This window comes from Callorhinchus milii, unplaced genomic scaffold (genome assembly GCF_018977255.1).
Source record: "Callorhinchus milii isolate IMCB2004 unplaced genomic scaffold, IMCB_Cmil_1.0 Scaffold3, whole genome shotgun sequence".
Taxonomy (NCBI): Eukaryota; Metazoa; Chordata; class Chondrichthyes; order Chimaeriformes; family Callorhinchidae; genus Callorhinchus; species Callorhinchus milii.
Genome location: NW_024704744.1, coordinates 95,103,525 through 95,119,743, shown reverse-complemented (window position 1 = coordinate 95,119,743; position 16,219 = coordinate 95,103,525). Strand labels below are relative to the sequence as shown.

Here is a 16,219-nt window from a genome sequence, read left to right as displayed (position 1 = left end):
ATCACCAACATTTACCACACTCACACAATGGGATTTAACCCCTGAATTCTCCTCCCTCCCTCTTCCCTGTTTCTTAAATGGGACGTCCTCCTGACGTGAAAGGCGCCTCTACAAATGTGATTCAGTATTGTACTGTATTTGTATTAAATGTGTTCAGTATCGTGGTCTGAACCGGCCTGACTGAGAACTTATCCCAGCTGCTGACTAACCTCTGGGTAAAATCACGCTTGCAGATGTTTATCCTAAACTTATCCTTTGCGGCCCTGAACCTGTGCCCTCTTCGCCTTCTCCTGCGGTGATTGGTAAATGCATCTTGAAAAAAAGGATCAAGTTTGTTGACAATGGCATACATGCAGGTTTGCAATCTGGTCACTCAATCCACGGCTGTTTGTGGGACGCTGCTGTGCGCAATTGGCTGCCGCGTTTCACCCATGAAGTACACAGTCAATTCACCTTCCAGTATATCATGTGAAGCGCTTTGAGATGTCTCGAAGACATGATAAGGCGCTATATCAAATGCAAGGATTATTATCATTATTATTATATCCGCCGAGGTTTGTGTCCCAGCCCCCCCCAAAACATAACCAGGACGATCTCCAGTACCAGGAACCTCACACTGCATGAACAGAAACCGTCTTTTGCTGTTGTGCTTTCTGTATGAGCAGAGATTGTGCGCAGGAAGACAGAATATGCTCTAATTATTCTCCATCTACACAGATGCAAACATAAACATCTCAGAGGGAAGGCAACGATGCCATCTGCATGACTTCCAAATGTCCAGTCAGCAGGCTTGAATTTAGAGAAAATGCTTCAAGGAAACAATCCACGACTGTTTGTGGGACACTGCTGTGCACAATTGGCTGCTGCGTTTGGACCACAAAATATACAGTCGATTCACTTTACAGTACATTCTGTGAAGCGCCTTGACATCTTGAAGACGTGATAAGGCGCTATATCAAATGCAAGTGTTATTTTTTGTCTCTCTCTCCTCTTCGTAGAAATCTACGACACACCAGAAGCCCATTCAACAGATCACATTATCGTCAGTGTTTACTCAACCGATAAAGCCAGCTGTAACAATTCCAATTGCCAACTCTTTCCCCGTTACCCTCCAAAACCCTTGTCTCTCTTTTCAATATGTATATGCTTTAACTACGTCTTCCCCCACTGCAATTAATGAAGAAACACCCCAACATTTACCCCATTATTACACAAAGACCACAACTGACTTCAGAAATTCTAGGGACAGTTCTCTATTTGTTCTGTAAGCCCAGGCTGGTTCAGTTCACAAGAATGGGGGGTGGCAAGAGGGGTCGTGCATAATGCGTGTGTAATAAAACTGATTCTTGCACTGGATACAGCTCCTGCAATGAGGATACATCATATATATATAATAATAAACCCTCCAATAAAACAAAACAATAATAATTTGGTCATTTTCAATCCACGACTGTTTGAGGGACATTGCTGTGCGCAATTGGCTGCCGCGTTCGCCCACAAATATACAGTCAATTCACTTTACAGTATATTCTGTGAAGCGCTTTGGGACGTCGAGAAGACGCGAAAAGCGCTATATCAAATGCAAGGATTATTATTATTATATGAGCAGATCCTGTCAAATTACCTCTGTGCATTCGCGTGCAAATGACACTGATTGGAAAGAGGAAGAAGTTTTTCCCAGTGCCCTGGCTAACAATCCCCCAGGTATAGTGGACAAATAGTTGACAAAAACCACCGACACTCGATAGTAATTGCCGGTGAAGTGCTTTGAGACGTTTTAATGTTATATAGGTACGGCACCAAATACAAGGAATTTTACTATTATTACTATTAATTAAAGAAGTTTGCTTATCTGCTCTTCGTGCAGGGAGCAGAGCGATCCTTTAAAACAAGTTTCTAAGCTGACTGCTGCACGTGCTGCCGTGACCGACAAGGCTGCAATTTGTTTTACCGAAGTAGTCGATTTTTACCCCAGATAGTGGTGTTGCATTTTTCACAGAACATTTCCATGTTGGTGCAGAGAGGTTGCCTTCAGGTCACTGGGAATCATGCTTGTGCTGCAGAACATCCATCGTAATGGATTCAAATCTAGACATTCCAGACAGGTGGCATTTGAGACAAAAGGTTACATCAAGCGTTTGCTATTCGCTAAGCAAGTTTAAAGCGAAACGAGGGGATTTTTTTTTTAAGATTAAAAAAAAACATAGATATTATTCAGGTGTGATTGAACAGTAATAATGGATTTTGTGCTGACCGCCTTGTCAGATTGACAATAGGCTGAAAAACGAATGGACTTGACCTTTGGTTTCACTCTCTGCTTAAGGCACTTCTCACGTATCAGTTAAAGAAGAACTAACATGCTACTTACTGTCTGCAAACAGATTTCTTCAGTTTGTAGCATTCACCTGATTTTATATTTTTCTGATGGCTTAATATATAGCCTTATAGAACAGAAAATCTGTCCTGAGGCTACTACAGTTAGCTCCAATTGCTCCTGGTTTGTGGGAAGGGAAAATCAGCCAGGTTCCCTGCTCTTGGTCCCTATCGAGCAATTCCTGAAATTCCTCCTGTTCTAAGATGTGAGGTTATGATTTAAGCAATCCTCCCCGCATGAAGGGTGCGATACAAATGCAAGTTCTTGTTGTTGAAGCACACACAAAATGCTGCAAACACTGACCGCATTGGAAAAGTGGTCACGTGGAAAAAAGTCTTCTTCCTCCTCTTCGATCGTGCTTTCAATCGCCCTCCCATCTCTCTGCCTTCCCTCACCCCTACCCCACCCCTCTCCCATGCTCGGGTCCTGACCCCTGACTGTACAGTGCTTTGGGACGTCCTTTGGGATGTAATTTTGTCGTTGTTGCTGTGGACAAGGTATTCGCCCAAGGCTCCCCATGAATCCCTCAATTGGATTACAGCCCTTGTAATGTCTTTTGTTTATTTACCAGTGGGTGCGTTTGAGCAAAAGGTATCACTCTGGCCTCATCCTTTCCTGATTGAGGCATACAACCCAAGAAAGCATGCAACACACATAACACAACCTCACATACAACAGTTGGGATACTTTTCTTTAAAAAGCGAATGCTGCAAACATTATTGTGGTAACATTATTTTAGAGGGGAATTGGAGTATTGGCTCCAGGCTCTGCAGTGTGACAAGAGCTGAATTAATGCACGTTGTTGAAGTGGGAGAACCCAAGGGTTGCGGGCCTTGTCTCTGCTGTTGTTAATTCAGGTCTCTCATATTGTCAGGCACACTTACAACAACAAGAGCTTGCATTTACATAGCGCCCTTCGCGCGCAGTAGAGTTCCAGAGCGCTTGAGAGTGGCGGAGTCTGACAACGAGCCAGGGGGGAGAGGGAGGGGGGAGGTGACCGTAAGCACCATCAAAAAGGTCTTTAGACGGAAGTTGAAGGTGCGGAGGGAGGGAGAGAGGCGGAGGGGTTGAGGCAGAGATTTCCAGAGTTTCGGGGCGTAGTGGCTGAAGGCACGGCCACGGATGGTGAAGTGGAGGGCACGAGGGACAAACACGAGGCCGGAGCCAACCGAGCGGAGGCAGCGGTGCTGGAGTTGGGGGAGGGTTGGGATGGGGGTAGCAGGTCGGATAAAGGATTTACTGCTGAGGGAAAAAAAAAATCTCCTCTCATTTTCCCCGTGATGCTCCAAAGCACTCCTGTTTCACTAGAGTTCCTCTACAACAGCTCAACACACAGAAATGCACGAAACATGTTAATAAGAATTCTTTGCCTCATTCTGAGCCCAGCTCCACAATCTCCTTCCTCTCATGATCTTGTGGAATGAAAATCAGATAAGGACAGAGGACAATTCAGCAATCCCTTCAAAGTTTTATCGTATCGTGTGTGCGAAAGCCACCTTTCTCTCTCTCTCTGTCCCTCTCCCCTTAGTATTCTCAATAGTGACACTGATTAAGCCAAGCACCAGATATTCTGGCTCAATTGATGATGAGCCAAATAAATTCTCCAAGTGCTCTGTTTAGCAAATAGCTAACCATCAATGCTCACCACCAATGGAAGGCCGTGATTTGGAAGTACAATGTCCCAAGTTTGGCTTAAGGAACGTGTCCATTGAGTTCAGTGTCAGTGGTGAAAGGGGAGAAAGAGTCTACAACACACATAACTATCAAGCGTACCATTAAATTGACGCCATTGTTGTACATCTTACCTTCTGGCTCCAGGTGTCGTTACTTACTAACACCGCACAATTTTGCAAAGATGCGGTGGGTGGGGGTGTGGGACAGGGAGAGGAGGATGAATATAAAATTAGACCACAGTGCTGATAAATAGCTTTTGTATCATAAGGTAGAGAGAGAAAGAGGGCGCGAGAGATAAAGAACTTGCAATTCTATAGCGCACGACCACATTTCAATGTCTTGAAGTAGTTTGTAGGTAATTTATTGTCAAGTGTGGTGACTGCTTTTGAAACCAAACACATCAAACATTTTGTACATAGTAAAGTCCTGCAAACATCCCACGATACGACCAATTTATCTGGAAGAATGTTGGTTGGGTCGCTGGGAGGAACTCTGTTTGAATAGTGTCATGGAATCTTTAAAACGTGCACCTGAGAACAGGTAAACAAGACCTTGGTTTAATGTTTCATTTCGAGGACAGCACCTCAGATAATGTAGGACTTACCTGGAGCGCAACATTGGAGTGCCAGCCTCTACTCTAAACCCGATCCGTTTCAACACCATATCATATGTTGTGAAGCTCCGACTTTATGACAGAAACAAGAACAAGGTTGCAATTTTATTTTCTTATTTTTACTGGGTCTTTTCTTTCACCACCAGCCTTTCCTTCTCCCCTTAAGAGCGAAACCAGCAATCGTCTCATGCTATCTTTGAAACAGTTTTGTATAATAAAACTTATGTAATGCACGTTTTCATTTCAGGCTCATTCTGACAGATCTGAAAAACTATTCTTCCTCCGCCGGCCCAGCCCCCAACACTCCCCCCCCACCCCACCCCTACAATCTGTCTGTAAAGGCAAGTTACCCTGAAATGTAATTTAGGCCAACATCAAAGAATTACCGCTTAGGGCAGCAGAACAGCATGTAGAAAGCACGGAGAGCTTTGCTGCTAAACTCCGCACAAGGAACCTTCAAATGAATATTTCAAGCCTTCATATGAATATTTTAAGCGTGACAAGCACACGTAAACACACAGGCAAAGTGCTCAAATCCACTCAAGGAAGACTATTAAGTCATCAAGCCGCTTCTGACAGGATCCACTGAATATGGCAACAATAAGGAGCCAGGGAGACAGTTGGAATCATTTCAAGACTGCTAATTTAACTTGTCTTAAAAACCAACCGATGCTGAATGTGTCATCATCAATGTCATTTTACCACAGTCAGAAAAGCCTACGACCTAAAGCGTAAAGGTCCCCGAGTGCCACCCTCCCTGTCTTCTGGTTGAAAATCTAATTGGTTCTGCTGACAGCCTTGGGAATTTGCAGGAAAGGCTGCAACAGCTAATCTCCGAGGGCCAGCAAACAGCTCAGTATCCGTCTCACAGCTTTGCTCTCAGGCTGTCGGAGAATGACTCCGGTAGCTGTGTGTGTGCATGTGGAGGGATGGGGGTGGGGGGTGGTGTTGGGAGTGGCTCCCTTCTGCTTCGCCTATCTTCTTCCATAAGTCAAATTCAATAATATTTGTCACTCGATAATCTGTGGAGTACCTAACAAACATTTCTCCTGTAATCAAGATCAGCTCCCCTGCTCTTGCTTGTGAAGGTGACCTACGTGAGCTTACAAAAAAGCCTACATTGCTGTTTCTTCGATTATAATGTTTTTGGAACAATCACTCCCTTTCCCCTCCAACCCCCACCTTACTTAACTTGGGGGGAAAGGGGGGAAAAAAAATCTCAATTGGCCGCAGATATTTCCCTTTTGCAACCGTGATCATCCTCCAGCTGCCTGATGCCTATACTTCATGCTGCGCGGTAACAAGTGTTAAAGACTCTTAAAAGAAGCTAGCACAGACACAATGGGCTGAATGGCCTTCTTTTGTGCCATACATTCCTATGCCAACTCATATATAAACACAACACATTTCTACTTAAAGCTGACAGGTCAAAGCAGGCCAAATCCATTTCCTTTGTCAATGGCGCCCATCCCCACCCCAGTTGGTATTTCTACCTTTAGGTCAATAAATTGTGGGTCAACCCTCCCCAGCCCCTCCCCCCCACGCGCCCCCACATTGGGACTTTAAGCTTGGGCTCTCGGCCTGCCCTCTGAGATAATGCTATATTGTTGGAGGTGCCGTCCTTCAGATGAGACGTTAAACCGAGGTCTCACCTGTCTGTTCAAGTGACACTAACTGAAAAGAGGTGGGAGTTTCTCCTGGCTGCTGAATTTTCCAGAAGAAAGAAACCATGGCCGTTTGTGGGACCTCGATATGAGCAAAATGGCCGCTGTCGCCCTGATCAGACAAATCTCTCTTGTTGGTGGGTCGCTCAAACAATTGGACAAGAAATAGAAGCTACAATAGAGTTTTTTTAAAAAAAACACTGAAAGTAGTACAAAATCCCACAATAATCATATTCAAGCACTTTTGTTTAATAGAATTTAAGTTAAAACGATGAATAATTCATCAAAAATATTTTGGGCTGCCAGCAATATCAGTTAATGCCGAACCATTTAACTCCTTCTATGGAAAATAAAGAGTTGTGTTAAGAATAGGACTGGAGCAAATGTTATAAGAACAGAGATAATAATAATAAGCCTTGTATTTGATATAGGGTTTTTCATGTCTTCTAGGTGTCTCAAAGCGCTTCACAGAATAGACTGTAAAGTGAATTGACTGTATACTTATGGGCAAAGCATGGCAACCGATTGAGTTGATCGAATACTCCACAAAACATAATCAAACCTTATCAGAGTTTCTCCCGTTGTCCTCGCCAACAATCCTGCAAATAAAATCGGTCACTCACCCAATTATGGGACCTTGCCACGCAATGAATGTGTGCCGTGATTGCCTGCAAAACACCGGATTAAACCCGACCATTCACTCTCTTCGTGTTAGATCCAATACATCTACAGAGCGCACAGAGTTACACCCAAGAATTCACTCACATCTGATACTGCGCTCTTCATGCAGGACTCTGTGTGAGTACCAGCCATGCAAAGTGAACAACAACAACAACAGCAGCAGCAGCTTGCATTTAGTTAGCGCCCTTCACGCTGGTCGGTGTCTCGGGGCTCTGGGGTCTAAACCTGACAACTCACTTGTTTCGGATCCAGTACATGTGCTGCACGCACCAGGTTAAACCTGACAAATCACTCACATTTGATACTGTATGAATTTCGTAGGTCTAAATGTCAGTACACGCACAGTGATCACAGGGTTAAACCCAACAATTCACTCATGTCTGATACTGTACACATCATGTAGGTTTCAGTGTCAGCTCCAGTACATGTACTTTATGCAACTGGCTAAAGATGACATCTCACTCAAAGCTGATACTGCATAGTTTTTTGTGTGACCCTGTGTCAGGCCTCATACATGTACAGTACGTACTGACTCAGAGCTGACAATTCACTCGCATCTGGCTCTGCATGGCTCGCGCATGTCTCAGTGTCACCTCCTGTACGTGTAACACTATAAACTGAGTAAGTTGTATTCCCACCATGGCAGAGGAGCTGACAAGTGAGAGCAAATCAAGCTGGACTGGAGCTAAGAGTGGTAATTAAGATAGACCCGACCGCCATATAAATGGCAAACGCTTGAGCTCACAATCCAGACTGATGCTCCAGTGCATTTCTAGCTACACTGCATTGTTGGAGGGATCTCCAATGACACATACAACCAATGTCCTGTCTGCCTGTTCTCAGATGGACATTGAAGATCCTATGACACTATTGAAATGGGAGTTTCTCCTTGTGTCCTGGACAACAATCCATGAGATAAATGAGTCAGTCACTTCATGGCTATTTATGGGGCCTCGCTGGCGGAAAATGGCTACCACCTTTCTCTTCTTTTTAAAAACAAGTCACTCCCACTTGACAGTAATTACCTGTGAAGCTCTTTATGGATTGCTGCATGATAAGATGCTATAAAAATGCAGTTTTTCTTGATCTGCTGAATGACAACCATAGATGCGAACACCAATGTTATAATTGTGTCTGTAGTGTGCACTATACTACTTTCCTGACCGTACAAGGCACCTAATCTTTGCCGTTCTCTTCTCGTTCTTGACCATAATTCAAGAAACCATTGACCCCACATGCTTAACACAAATCAGAGCCAGTGAGAGTGAGCAAAGGATTTGGATCCACAACAAACAGATTCACACACTTTAGACTAAAGCCAGCTGTAATTACGAAACATATTTAACCACCGATTCCCTATCTTTTCCCCATATCCCTTTATAACTTTACTTCCCAAGTATCCATCTAGCTTTTAAACATCCCAATTAATTCTGCATCTATGGCCTTCAGGGGCATTGCATTCCACATTTTCACAAACCCATGTTAAGCAATCCCAGGTCTATATGGCCTAGTACTGCATTTGATAGTGCCTTTATCCATCGAGGCAACCACTTTCCTATACTCTTAATCCTGGGTCTTGGCAGGTGGATGAATTGCAAGCAAAGTGCAAACCTTAAGTGAAGGTAGTTTCTCTTGGCATCCTGGTTAACAATCCCCCAATACAATTGGTCATGGCTGTTTTCAGGACATTGCTGTGCACAAAATTGGTTGCCACATTTGCCCGCAATCTACACAGTCACTGCACTAAATCCTGTAAATCAATCCTGTGAAACACTTTGAGATGTCCTCCTGATGTGAAAGGTGCTATAGCAAATGTAATATTATTATTATTATCAAACAATTAATGTCATCCAATTCACAGGCAAAACTCAACATCTATACAACCAACCAGCGAGAAATACCTCTACTGTCTTTAAGCATCCAGAAAGGTACCCTGGAGTAATACAGATTACATGATAATGAAAACACTGGGAAAAGGAGGTCACAAAAGTCACCTGCTCTAATTCACCAGCCAAGGGCACACCCTGGGCTGTAGCAAGGATAGAGCAGAAAGTGGAGGGTTATGTAAAACAAACCAGATTGGATTTGCTCGTCAACCAGAGTAGGAACGGTGGGTAGATATGAATACCATGCAGAGTAGTGGATGGGCTACCGAACAATCATCCCAACAGCGACTAAAGTGTTCAGCGGGGTCTAGGTCAAGAGGCGACAGCCAATGATTTATCCGAAAATGTTGAATTTCACCTGTCTACTGCTTCCATCTGCTTATTATACGATCGATATGCCTGGGACGAGACCAGCTAAACAATTGACCCAGACAGATCAATGCTAGCAAATAAGCACTTCATGACAAAAAGTTTGATACAATTCCACTGCCTCAGTAAATATTGTTTCTATTGGAGTAGCATTCAACATGATACTGCTATGATTGCGCTGTTATTATAGGTTTAACGTAAGGCAATCAAACTACAGTGGTTTGGATATCAACAAACAGCATCGGCCTGTGCTTTTCTTTTCATAGTTCAGCTATGATATATTTTCTTTGAATATCAGTGGATAGACAGGGGCAGACGCAGCAGAATCTTAAGCAGAGAAAAGGGCCTTGGTAGCGATTTGCGAACACCTCTTCGCTTGGCCCTAAGGTTTACTTTTACAATTAGAAAGAGAGGTGAAAACCTACTTTCAAAGAACGTTTTGGGTAAATAATTGAATTAAAGTTTTAAAAACCGTAGGTAAACCAAGGAAGAGCGAATGCACAGAGAATTCCAGATACTCAAAAGTAAACACTGGACGCGCAGAAACTATTCACCAGAGAGCGTGGGATTAACTTAAATAATCTCAGTTATAATGCCATGTTTTGCTTCAAAATCAATCAGTCACTGTGTTATAACAGGTCCATAGAAAAAATAGTCACCCACTTCCGGTTTTCAGCTCGTGACTGACATCATTTCCACCGAAACAGCTTTCCGAGCGTGACCATTGTGTGAGAATATCTAACACACGAGAGCGTTATTGTAGCTGATGGCACTGTGTGTGCAGGAGTCCTGTAGCTCAGTGGTTAGAGCACTCGCTTTGCAAGTGAGAGACCTGAGTTCAATTCCAGGCACAGGGCGAAACCTTGGGCAAGTTTCCTTACTCCACACAGAGCCTAATAATAATCCCTCCAAAACCAAAAACAATAATTAAATTGGTCATTTTCAATCTACGACTGTTTGTGGGACATTGCTGTGCGCAATTGGCTGCCGCGTTCGCCCACAAATATACAGTCAATTCACTTTACAGTGTGTTCTATGAAGCGCTTTGGGACGTCCTCCCGACGTGAAAAGCGCTATATCAAATGCAAGGATTATTATTATTATTATATAAGCGCCAGAAGGTGAGCCACATTCTGGCACAGCCAAAGGAGATCCACGTTCCAAGCAAAGTTGTGCTCCAGCACTCAAAAGTAAACGAGTCGTCCTGTCCCAGAACAGAGTGAGCAGAGTGTTGGCGTAGGCAAGTTGTATTAACAATAGGCTGTACACGGGTAAGTTACCAGCCCAAGGCTCACATAAGAGAATTATCATGAACATCCTCTTATTTGGTTTGGTGCATTTCAGAGGGGTTTCCTTTGGTGGATAATTCTGTTTGATACAATGCTACACAGCGGCTCAGAATGCTTCCTGAACCCAACAGCCTTGATTGATCGACACCGAAACAGTGACCCTCTCCTTGTGAACCTATCCTATTCCTTCACGTTCTGGCTCAGCAAACCCAATGATTCCATTCGCGCTGTTCAACCCAAATCATTTTTTTTATAGATATATATATATAAAAAAGACACAAATTGGAACGAACAAAAGAATATTCATTTCGACCATTCACTCTTTTTAATGGATTTTTTTCAAAAAAAAACCTACCGAAGGCGAGATTCCCTCCTAATGAATGGACAAGAGAGTTCAGTAGTTCAGTTCAGTTTCCTTGGGGTTTTTTTTGAAAAATTTTTTTGTTTTAAACTTTCAAGGACTGTTTTCTTGGACAGGCAGATAGAAGCTGTAGGCAGAAGTATTTGAAGCCAAATCATTTACCTGTCCAGTATTTTCTATGCCATTCAATGGCTGGCTCATCTCCAAATAGCCTGGGGCAAATCACCTGCCATGAGGTATTTGTAAAGGGGAGAGAGGTCCCCAGGCAGCTGCAACACTAAAGATCCTGACAACGACAAGAAGGGAAGGCCATAATAAAGGCTATTATTAGCACCAACACAAGTGTAATTTTTCCTTTGCCTACCTAGGGTAAGCTTTTCTTTTCAGCAATTCTTTCTCTTTTCAATTTCTTTCTCTTTTCCCCTACTCCCCCACACACCCCCTCCCACCCCACCAACACCCCCCCCCCCTCCTCCCCACCACCACCACCTCTTTCACCCCCACCCAACCATCAATTCAAAGAATTCGATTTAAATTAAAATCCATTCCTTCAAAGATGAGCTCATTTTTATTCAGTGACAATCCCGATGAGTGACAGGTGAGTGCTTAGTGCTGGAATTGGACCTGAATAAAGCCTCGCATTGCATTTGCTCCATTACACCATTGCATGAATTACAGAGCATTCTCTGGCATCATTCCATTTCTTTCAAAGACCTGACATGAGCAAAAATGACTCTCCTGACATTTGTGTAACAAATTCATTCTGGAAGAAGAACATTTATTATACAATATTATACATGTAGGTAACACAACCTTTTGCCCTAATCTGGCCAGAAATTTTTTGAGTGCATAAATAGCAGCTCATATTGTGAACACACTATAAGTGACAGCTGAAAAACCAACAATAATATTAAGACACGTAAATACAGTGCTTTTTTTTTAACTGCTACGCCTGGCTGTGCCTGCCTTTCTAAACAACAGCAGCCCTACAAATCACGTCTAATGCAACGAGTAATTAAAATTTTGTTACACAGTAATAATGATGCCAATGTCTGGCTAATGCATTTGAACAGCATATTTTCTGATTATTGTTAGTCCACGAATGGCACATATACCGACCGATATATAATTTTATTGTGAAAATCTCAACCTGCTGGTGCTTGACAAGAGAACGCTGCCGCACAACAGGCACCAAGGGAATGAGATGCAAGGGCAATTTTTTTATAGCGCCTTCTATACTATGCTCTCATGATGGTACAGGATTTTAAAGCAAATAAAACAACCAGATAATTGATCACTGTCAGAATTACCTTACAGTTCAATGCGGCCCATCTAGAGTCAACCGAAGAAAGTCTATAAAAAGAGCTGAGGTTAAGAGTTCCTGAGATTTCACTAAACATAATTATTTTCTGCAGTATTAATCATTGAGCCTTATCCACCTCCAATATTAAATAATAATTATTCCATTCGATATAGCGCCTTTGAGACGTCTCAAAGCACTTCAATGGTGTAAGGTGACTGTAAAGTGAATTGACTGTGGGCGAAACACAGGCAGTCAATTGTGCGCAGCAGTGTCCCACAAACAGTTGTGGATTGAGTGGCCAATTTATTATTTTGTTTTATAGTTTGTACTGAACCCTTGCTCACTCACACAGTCTCCTCAATAACATAAAACAACATTAAAGTCATCTCCAATGCGATATCCGTCAATGGAGATTCCAGTCGTGTACACAATGATTTATGCAAAGCATGAGTTATGTGAAATTTATAAATAGGAAACTCAACGGGACTTGGGCAGATGTACAAGTTCGGCGATTATACAATTTATATAGATCAGACTTATGGGAGTTTTACTGTATAAACATGTAAGAGGGCAATTGTGTTATTCATATAAATTCTGTTTGCCTTGTGGCAGATTGCGATTCCGAAGAACCCTGGTTAACCGGTTTTATATACCCCTCCTAATCCAGATTTTTACTCTCAAATTAAATTAAAATAGCGATCGTGTTTGACTATGTAACAACCTTAACTTAATTTCTAATCAATTATGTTTTGTGAAACTCTTTTGAGATGTGTATTTTTATGTGATAAGCGCTGTATAAATACAAGAATCACTATCTATCTGAAGTGAATTTGAAAAAAATAAACAGATTCCAAGCATTGTTTTTGTATCCTCCAAAAGGAGGACTTTCTGCCCCCAAAGCTTAATTTCATTTTAAAAGTGATCTATAGTTCCAAAATGTGCATGGAAAAAAATGGTCAAGTGATATGCGAAGATTGTAGCACAAGCTGAAGGGATTTGGGGTGAGTTTTGGGAGAGTTACAGAAATATGAGGTATCTTTTCCAAAGGTTGAGTCAATGATGGTGGGTGGAAGGGAGTGCAGAGAAAAGAGATATGATTGGGAAGGTATTTGAAAGTCAGGACACGGAGCTACTAATTGCACAGAGCTAGAAGAGTGGAAAGAGTGTACATAAGTGTACAAACCAAAACCAGACATACCCTACTTATTTGCAGTGTTTCCGTTCATCACAGTGGAGTCCTGTAGCTCAGTGGTTAGAGCACTCGCCTCGCAAGCGAGAGACCTGGGTTCGATTCCCAGCAGGGCGAAACCTTAGGCAAGTTTCCTTACTCCAAACACCTGATAATAATCCCTCAAGAAAAAAAAACAATAATAAATTGGACATTTCAATCCACGACTGTTTGTGGGACACTGCTGTGCACAATTGGCTGCTGCGTTTCACCCACAAATATGCAGTCAATTCACTTTACAGTATATTCTGTGAAGGGCTTTGAGACGTCTCGAAGACGTGAAAAGCGCTATATCAAATGCAATGATTATTATTATCACAGAGAAGAGAAATGTGAACAGCTCTCTTCATGTCAAGGGCTGCTTCAAAGACTTTTTTTTGCAAAAAAAAATTATACGCGTGGTAACACTCTGACCATGGCAACCATAGACCTGACTCTCCGTCACCAACCAACCTCTGTAATAAACAGATTTTCAACACCGCAAAGTGCGTGAACATATTTCAGACACTTCCACCTGCTAATATGATGCTTTTAAAGTGACAGATATACCTTGTGTGCCTGAATCCATCAAAGCAAGATAATAATAATAATCCTTGCATTTAATATACCGCCTTATCGCGTCTTCGAGACGTCTCAAAGCACTTCACGATATGCTGTAAAGATCTGTTGAGAAGTCAAGGAGTCCCCCTAGATGTGCACGAGCGAGACTGTGAACCGGGAACATTAGGTGAAGAGGTCTAATCCAGGTATTATACAGATTACAGAGAGATACACACACAACACAAATAGAGAGAAACATACAAACATGTGCGGGACCCATTTAGCACATAGCTTTCATATCACCACAGTGCACCAGCATGAGTTGCCTCCTTCAGGCAGAAAGCAGTTTACAGAAGAAAATGAGGGCGGAGGGTTACAATAATGTGGGTGTGGAGCGAGGGTATGATGAGAGGGTAACTGCAATGAAGGGCTGATTGCGAGCTTCACTACAATAAGTGGGGTGTTATTTCAGTGAGAGAGGGTTACTACACTGAGGGAAGGACTTCAGCTTGATATTAAACATGGGGCCATTTTTCCGCTGCAGGGCTTTCAGCGAGAATGCCCCCATCAACTCGAGTCATTTTACAAAGGCTGTCATTTAGTATCTTTGATCATGGACTATCATTAAAATCCATTCCACTGGACCTCTTGGTGCTGCTGAAACTTCCATTGGAACCAAAAAAATCCAACGGGTCTCCAGAAGCCGACCGTGAGGTTGAAAATGCACGACAACAGAAAAGTGGCAGCTTCTACAGAACGAGTGGTCCGGGGGGAAAAAGGGAGCTCAGGAGGTACACTGGATCTTGTGTAGGGTGTCCCATGTGGGCTAAGAACTCAGCTCCAACTGGAGATTGCCTCGGAGCAGCATCCACGCTCTCTTCCACGCCTTTGTCACCTCTCGCCTCGACTACTTGAACTCTCGCCTCGCTAGTCTCCCCTGATCCACTATTCACAACTAATTCAAAACTCCCACGCCCGCATTTTCACCCGCACTAAACTCTGTACCTCCATTACTGCAGTCCTTGTCAAACTCCATTGGCTCCCCTGTCACAGAACGGATCAATTTCAAGATCCTCATTCACGCCTTGGCACCCACCCCCATCTCTCCAACCTGATCTCTCCCTACTCTACTACCGGCTGCCTCTGCTCGACTGGATCTGGCCTCCTCCTTGTACCCCAGATCCTCTCCACCCCCCCAATCGACGGCTGTACTTTCAGCCACTACACCCCGAAGCTGTGGAAATCTCTCCCACAATCTCTTTGCCTTGCCCTCTCCCCTCTCTCCCCATTTTCAGGTTGTGCTTGAAGAACTTCCTCTTCGACTGTGCCTATGCTCACCTTCCCCCTCCCCCTGGCTTGACATCGGGCTCTGCCACTGTTAAGCGCTCCAAGGCGCCGATTAGCATGAAGAGAGCTATATAAATGCAACTTGTTGTAGCATCCCATGGGGATGCGTGACACACATGGTGGGGAGGGGTGTCACTGCCTGGGATCTACTTTATGCCCCAAAGAGCTTTTCTTCCTTGGGGAACACACTTACCCTGTGCTCTTCCCAACCCGAGTGTCAATGAGCTTCATCTCCTTCCTGATGACACAGCTAGTTCAGAAGAGTTCAATAGTGGTTTCAAAGGGACCATCCACAACACACATCAAATCATGTCTCACCATTTGCGTGTGCGTTGGGGTTCGTGTATCTATAAAATCAGACCGTACAAGAAAACAAAACAAACGGCAGAATACCATAAGCAATGAGAATAAGGAGCATATACTGAAGCTGAAAATAGTTCTCCTGAAGTACTGCTGCATTAGAAACCAGGACAAAACTAATGGACTTATGACATTGTTTATGTGCACAGACTCAAAGGATCCTTGAATCCATTAGCGGTACATCATGTACAGTTTTACTTTCATGTGCCACATGAACCTTTATAAATTCGAAAAGATAGCAAAGCTCACAAAACATGCCCTCTTCCCCTGTAAAAAGCGCTGACATTAACTCCTTAGAAAATAGTCTAATGGCACAGCTACACCTTATGGAGCCCTGTAGGTTCGTGGTACAGCACTCGCCTCGCTAGCGAGAGGACTTGGGCTCGATTCCCAGCAGGGCGAAACGCTGGGAAAGTTTCCTTGCTCCACACGCCTCTGTTTACCTAGCAGTAAGTGTCGCTTTGCCATGGGTAATAAGTCCTTCCGAGAAAACTGATAATAATCATAATAAGAATTTGTCACTTAATCCA

General features: G+C 43.2%; 1 protein-coding gene and 1 non-coding gene across 4 annotated transcripts in view; one reads left to right on the top strand and one right to left on the bottom strand.

The window, feature by feature from the left end:
• The window catches only part of camkmt (calmodulin-lysine N-methyltransferase), a 135,436-nt gene that overhangs the window by 56,344 nt on the left and 62,873 nt on the right, over positions 1-16,219 (bottom strand). The window lies entirely within an intron of this gene.
• Positions 13,449-13,520, top strand: trnaa-cgc. Its single transcript has one exon. It is a non-coding gene; the product is annotated as a tRNA-Ala (tRNA).